The sequence below is a fragment of the Oncorhynchus tshawytscha genome, linkage group LG19, assembly GCF_018296145.1.
Source record: "Oncorhynchus tshawytscha isolate Ot180627B linkage group LG19, Otsh_v2.0, whole genome shotgun sequence".
NCBI lineage: Eukaryota > Metazoa > Chordata > Actinopteri > Salmoniformes > Salmonidae > Oncorhynchus > Oncorhynchus tshawytscha.
The window spans coordinates 37,969,606-37,976,549 of record NC_056447.1 but is presented as its reverse complement, the minus strand read 5'-3'; the positions used below and the strand labels follow the sequence as shown (position 1 = coordinate 37,976,549).

At 40.3% G+C, this 6,944-nt stretch overlaps 1 protein-coding gene across 4 annotated transcripts in view; it reads left to right on the top strand.

Annotated features, from left to right (window-relative positions):
- Positions 1-6,944, top strand: part of LOC112218717 (inositol 1,4,5-trisphosphate receptor type 2) — a 150,275-nt gene that overhangs the window by 69,326 nt on the left and 74,005 nt on the right. The gene's annotated exons all lie outside the window — the stretch shown is intronic.

Below are 6,944 nucleotides of genomic sequence, written 5' to 3'. Positions count from 1 at the left end.
CTCAACTTGCGTACCTGGTTAAATAAAGGTGAAATAAAATAAAACATGTCTGGGCTTTGACTAGGCCAGTCCAAGGCATTTAAATGTTTCCCCTTAAACCACTCGATTGCTGCTTTAGCAGTATGCTTAGGGTCATTGTCCTGCTGGAAGGTGAACCTCCGTCCCAGTCTCTGGAAGACTGAAACAGGTTTCCCTAAAGAATTTCCCTGTATTTAGTACCATCCATCATTCCTTCAATTCTGACCAGTTTCCCAGTCCCTGCCGATGAAAAACATCGGGGTGATGAGAGGTGTTGGGTTTGTGCCAGACATAGTGGTTTCCTTGATGGCCAAAAAGCTACATTTTAGTCTCATCTGACCAGCATACCTTCTTCCATATGTTTGGGCAGTCTCCCACATACCTTTTGGCAAACACCAAACATGTTTGCTTATTTTTTTCTTTAAGCAATGGCTTTTTTTCTGGACACTCTTCCATAAAGCCCAGCTCTGTGGAGTGTACGGCTTAAAGCGGTCTTATGGACAGATAATCCAGTCTCTGCTGTGGACCTTTGCAGCTCCTTAAGGGTTATCTCTTGCAGATCCGATCATAAGTCTTGGTGATTCCTAAATGACCAGACCACTGGTCATCATGAGCAAGGGATAACACATTTTGTCGAAAGGCTGTAGGAATCACTATTTGGTAAATAACATTCCAATCTCCGTCCACGTCTACATGGGATGTCCATTTATGCACGAGGAGATTACCATCAATGAAGTAAGCCACGTTCTTCTTTACATCTTCCATTGAGACAACACTTGAAAAACATTTAGCAACCTTGTTGTCAACCTTTTGGTTAGCAATCAGCTGCTCACGAGTGACTGGTAACTGTATTGCATCAGCAATAAGTTCACCATACTTCGATTCTTCCCTGGGCTGTTTGTCAGAGGTGATCAGCTTCCCAGAGGTAGCACACAACCCGTCCTCTTGATCAACCTCTTTGAACAGAACAGTGTTCGACAAATCTCTCATCACCCTCTTGTCGTGCCTGAGCACGAGTGACCGCACAAGCGGGGAACACATGTGGATAACTCTGTGCCAGCTCATTGGAGAGAGAGAGTGGTCACTTTTATCCATTACTTCCAATACGGGGACTACCTTCCCTCCGGCAATATCGTTACCCATTATAAAGGTCACACCTTTTACTGGCAACAGGACGTACCCCCACTCTGAATATTCCACTGATTAACTTGTACTTTCACAAAGTGCATTGGCACTGGGACAAAACCCATTTCAATACCCTGAACTAACACACTGGAACCACAGTATGTATCGTCGGATAAAGGAAACACAACAGACAATATAAACGACTGCGCCGCTCCAGTATCTCTAAGGATTTTAACCGGACACTGAGACGCGTCGTCATTCGTTAGGGACACAAACCCCTCAAATGAACGGTTCATAACAGCGGTCAGAGACTGGGACTTTCAAACTACAGTTACCCTGAGGCACCTGTTTCGTTTCAGACCTCACAACCGTACAAATTAGCCCAACACCTGTTGGCGGCTTGGCACGAAGAGGCATCCCTTGTTTGCGTTTAAGCAGGAAGCAATAATTAATCTTATGTCCCACCTTATGACAATAGAAACAGGGACGCTCATTTTTCTGCCGTGGTTGATATACTACTGGCCGACTAAGGCTAAAAGTAGGCAACTCGGGCTCTACTCTCAGTATGAGCCGCAAGCACACTCTTGTGCGTCAACACAAACTCGTCTGCCAACACAGACGCTTTTGACAGGGAGGATACTTTCTGTTCGTTTAGGTAAACTACAATGCGTTCGGGTAAGCAATTTTTAAACTCTTCCAACAAGATTAACTCCGGAGAGAGTTGAAATCAGTTACTTTACTAGCAGCATGCCATTTATCAAACAGATTTCCCTTGTCTCTAGCAAATTCCACAAGTCTTACGAGAATACTTCTTATGAGACCTAAATCGCTGTCAATATGCCTCAGGCACAAGCTCATAGGCGCGAAGAACAGTAGCCTATCCCCCCGTGTGGTTCTGGGATTTTTGCTCACCGTTCTTGTGATCATTTTGACCCCACGGGGTGAGATCTTGCGTGGAGCCCCAGATCAAGGGAGATTATCAGTGGTCTTGTATGTCTTCCATTTCCTAATAATTGCTCCCACAGTTGATTTCTTCAAACCAAGCTGCTTACCTATTGCAGATTCAGTCTTTCCAGCCTGGTGCAGGTCTACAATTTAGTTTCTGGTGTCCTTTGGCAGCTCTTTGGTCTTGGCCATAGTGGAGTTTGGAGTGTGACTGTTTGAGGTTGTGGACAGGTGTCTTTTATACTGATAACAAGTTCAAACAGGTGAAATACAGGTAACGAGTGGAGGACAGAGGAGCCTCTTAAAGAAGAAGTTACAGGTCTGTGAGAGCCAGAAATCTTGCTTGTTTGTAGGTGACCAAATACTTATTTTCCACCATAATTTGCAAATAAATGTATAAAAAATCCTACAATGTGATTTTCTGGATTTTTTAAATCTAATTTTGTCTGTCATAGTTGAAGTGTACCTATGATGAAAATTATAGGCCTCATCTTTTTAAGTGGGAGAACTTGCACAATTGGTGGCTGACTAAATACTTTTTTGCCCCACTGTAGGTGCAAAAACCAAAACAGAGCTCAATAACGAGAGAGAGACACAGAGAGATTGAATGACAAAGAGATTGAGCTTCAGAGGAAACGACTGAATGGGTTTTTAAACCAAGGGAAAGGGGATGTGATTGGGTAATGGAAACAGGAGGAGGTGTGTCTTCTGATGACTGCATGGTGACTGATTGGGGAATGATTGCCATCTGTGAGGAGGGGAGAAGGAGAGAAAATAAATACACACACAGGATACATACACAGGATACCTGTATCTGTAACAGCGACCAAGCTTTAACTTCGATTGATGTCTGATGTCTTGAGATGTTACTTCAATATATCCAAATAATTTTCGCTCAAGTACATTCATCTCTAGGATACAGAACGCGTCTCCTTCCTGAGCGGTATGATGGCTGCTTGGTCCCATGGTGTTTATTCTTGTGTACTATTGTTTGTAGATGAATGTGGTACCTTCAGGGGTTTGGAAATTGCCATCATGACATCATTTTCTGGAATTATACAAGCTGTTTAAAGGCACAGTCAACTTAGTGTATGTAAACTTCTGACCCACTGGAATTGTGATACAGTGAATGATAAGTGAAATAATTTCTGTAAACAATTTTTGGAAAAATGATTTCTGTCATGCACAAAGTAGATGTCCAAACCGACTTGCCAAAACTATAGTTTGTTAACAAATGTTTTTTTGTAATCAATCAATATATAATCAATAATATATCAACCGCAAATGTATTTCACAGTAGGAGAGGGGAAAACAATGGCTGTCCAAATTCTGTTGCTCAAGCAAAACTCATGTGACCACTTGACGTGATGTTATCGTTCTGGCTCATTTTTCAAAATAAAATAATTTTTTAAAAAGCCTGAAACTATTCAACTACTCTACTGCCCCTGCAGCCATATGAAGTTAACAAGAAATTTGTGGAGTGGTTGAAAAACCAGTTTTAATGACTCCAATGTAAACTTCTGACTTCAACTGTACGTATTGGTGGGGCAAACTCCCCCCAAAATGTTGATAAATACCAGAAAATCCACTAAACAATATATTAATTGCACTATAGTGGTGCCCACAAACTGTTAGAGCCTACATAAAGCTGTCCCAACAGCAGAGTCCGAACAGCAGTCCCAAAACCCTACTACTGCTACACCTGGCTATCAGCGGAGCATTGTCTGGCAATCTTATTTACTGCCTTTTTAAAAGACAGCTGATATGGCTGACTTGCTTGAATAAATGTGGTTTCTACTGACAATTGAGATGTACAAACTATATGACATAAGGGGTTGATGACCGGATAAGAGGCAATCTGTAATTTCGATTAAGACATTACTGAGCGAGCTAGGACAGACGTAGTCAATATAATTATTTGTTCAGCCCTTTTGAAATGTACTGCGACAGAATTCAGAACATGGGCCGTCCTAACCATCTTGCCAAAACTATAGTTTGCTGACAAATTTGTGGAGTGGTTGAAAAATGAGGTTTAATGACTCCAACCTGAGTGTATGTAAACTTCCGACTTTAACTGTGTGTACACACACAGTACTAGTCAAAAGTTTGGACACACCTACTCATTCAAGGGGTTTATTTTTACTATTTTTTTACATTGTAGAATAATAGTAAAGACATCAACTATGAAATAACACACATGGAATCATGTAGTAACCCAAACATGTAATTTTTGGAATTTCTTTTCTCAATGTGTTTGAGCCAATCAGTTGTGTTGTGACAATGTAGGGGTGGTATACAGAATATAGCCCTATTTGGTAAAAGACCAAGTCCATATCCATATTATGGCAAGAACAGCAGAAATAAACAAAGAGAAACGACAGTCCATAACATTAAGACATGAAGGTCAGTCAATTTGTTAAACACTTTTTTGGGGTTACTAAATGATTCCATAGTTTGATGTCTTCACTATTGTTCTTCAATGTAGAAAATAGTAAATATAAAGAAAAATCCCTTGAATGAGTCGGTGTGTCCAAACTTTTGACTGGTACTGTATATTATAAAATACAAAAATATATCTGATTTTAGTTTGATTAGGACCTCTTTTAGCCTCAGGGCTAGTCTTCCAAGAGTCCTTAAGAAATGTAAAAAACATACAGAAACTAGAAGACCAACAAAACAAAAAAGTAAAAGCACAAAAATAGAAACAAAAGGCACATTCCTATTACCCACAGTATACATATTACGAGTTACTCCCCCCTTCTTAAAACAACTTTTTGGCGAGTTCCTGTCAAGAAGTTCCAGGACTTTACTGCCCTGAAGCTACAATCTAATTTCGGTTTTGGTGGGCTTGGTTCTGCTCTGTGTGTTTCGAGAGTGTTTGTCTTTGACCATATCCAGTTTATCATGGATAGCGTTTGGTCTTTCAGAGTGGTGAATTTTATGAAAAGGGATTAGTATATTATTTTTAGAATTTCCTTGAGTCAGCCATTCAAGTGCATTATGTAATTCTATGGAAGACCTCTCGTAACCACATTGCAGAATGATTACCGCTGCCTTATTTTGTGCTATCTGCATTCTCTTTAGGTCACCAACACTTGCATTACTCCAGACGACAGAGCAGTAGTTCGTTTGACTATGGATGAGAGCTTGTGAGATTTGTAAAAGGTTTTCTGTAACATATATTTTGTCATCCTTTTGAGCATATAGGAGGTGCTGATGATTTTGATCACGAAGAAAGACTGTTGTTTAGCAGCACACTTAACAGCCTAGTCTCTGAAACCTCCTCTATTGGTGTTCCGTCAACTGTCCTCTGTATGGAGGGTATTTTCTTCCTTCTCTTCGCACATATTAGCATTGCCTTGGTTTTCTTTGTATTTAGGACTCATTTGTTTTGGGTGATCCAATTTGAAGTACTTATCATGTCAGCTTAAAGAGCCTCTTTTAGCTGCCCTACAGAATTGATTGTTACATAGTCTGTGGTATCATCAGCAAACATGGTTGCCATAGGATTGGAGAGCACCCGAGGGAGATCATTTGAATACAGCAAGTACATAGAGGTCCTAGGCAACTGCCTTATGGGACACCACAGCATACAGATTGAGGTGCCGCATAGTTTAAATTCATAAATGATGCCTATCTTGTCAACAGAAAGCAGAACTGTTTATTTTAATTTTATTTATTTAACCTTTATTGAACCAGGAAGGCCTCATTGAGATTTGAAATCTCTTTTTAAGAGCGTCCTGACCAAGATCGGCAGCACCAAGTCATTACACAATTACAGACAGACATGAAAAACTACAAGTAATCTAGTAAAAACCATAGAATTCACAAGAGTATAACAACATCATAAAACAGCAAATTAAAAACATTGACAGGTCAGGGAATCAGTCTCAAAATCCTTCATCAGTGATTTAAAAACACCAATAACCATCTTAGTGAGGTGTTATGAAATCCATAGACACAATTTCATCAACAGTATATTATGATCAACAAGGTGAAAAGAGGCACTGAAATCAAGTGGATTATGTATTAAACCACCCAGACACATGCAAAGCATTGTGTTTGAGGCAAATCCAACATAACACATCACTGAGTAACTGCCTCATTTTAAGCATTGTTGTGGTTGCATCATGGTATGGGTATGCTTGACACAGGCAAATACTGGTGAGTCTTTCAGGATACAAATAAACGAGATGGAGCTAAGCACTGGCGAAAACCCGCTTTAGTCTGATTTACACCAGAGACTGGGAGAGGAATTCACCTCTCAGCAGGACAAAAACCAACAATACAAAGCTACATCTACACTGTTTTTGCTTACCTAGAAGACTGAATGTTCCAAGGTACAGTTTTTACTTAATTCTGCTTGAAAATCTATGGCAAGACTTTAACATTTCTGTCTAGCCATGATTGCCAACATCTTGACAGAGCTTGAAGAATTTTTAAAAGAGTAATGGGTACATATTGCACAATCCAGGTGTGCAAAGCTCTTAGAGACATGCCCAGAAAGATGCCAAAGATGTTTCTAACACGTATTGACTCATGGAGCTGAACACTTATGCAAAGACTATTTTAGTTATTGCATTTTTCTTCCACTTTGACAGAGTATTGTGTTTAGATTGTTGACAAAAAATGAAATGTTGTATCCCACTTTAACTCAATAAAATGTGAAGAAATCGAAGGGGTCTAAATACTTTTGCAAGGTGTTGTACACACAAGCACGATGCGTCTCGCAGTGTAAAATGGCTTAGCCTCATCCCTCCACTCATCTGCTCATTCACATGCAGCCAGCCAGGGCAGCGTTGGCTCAGTCACTGATACCAGACAGGCCTTAACCCCTGACTGGCCCTAACCTAGAC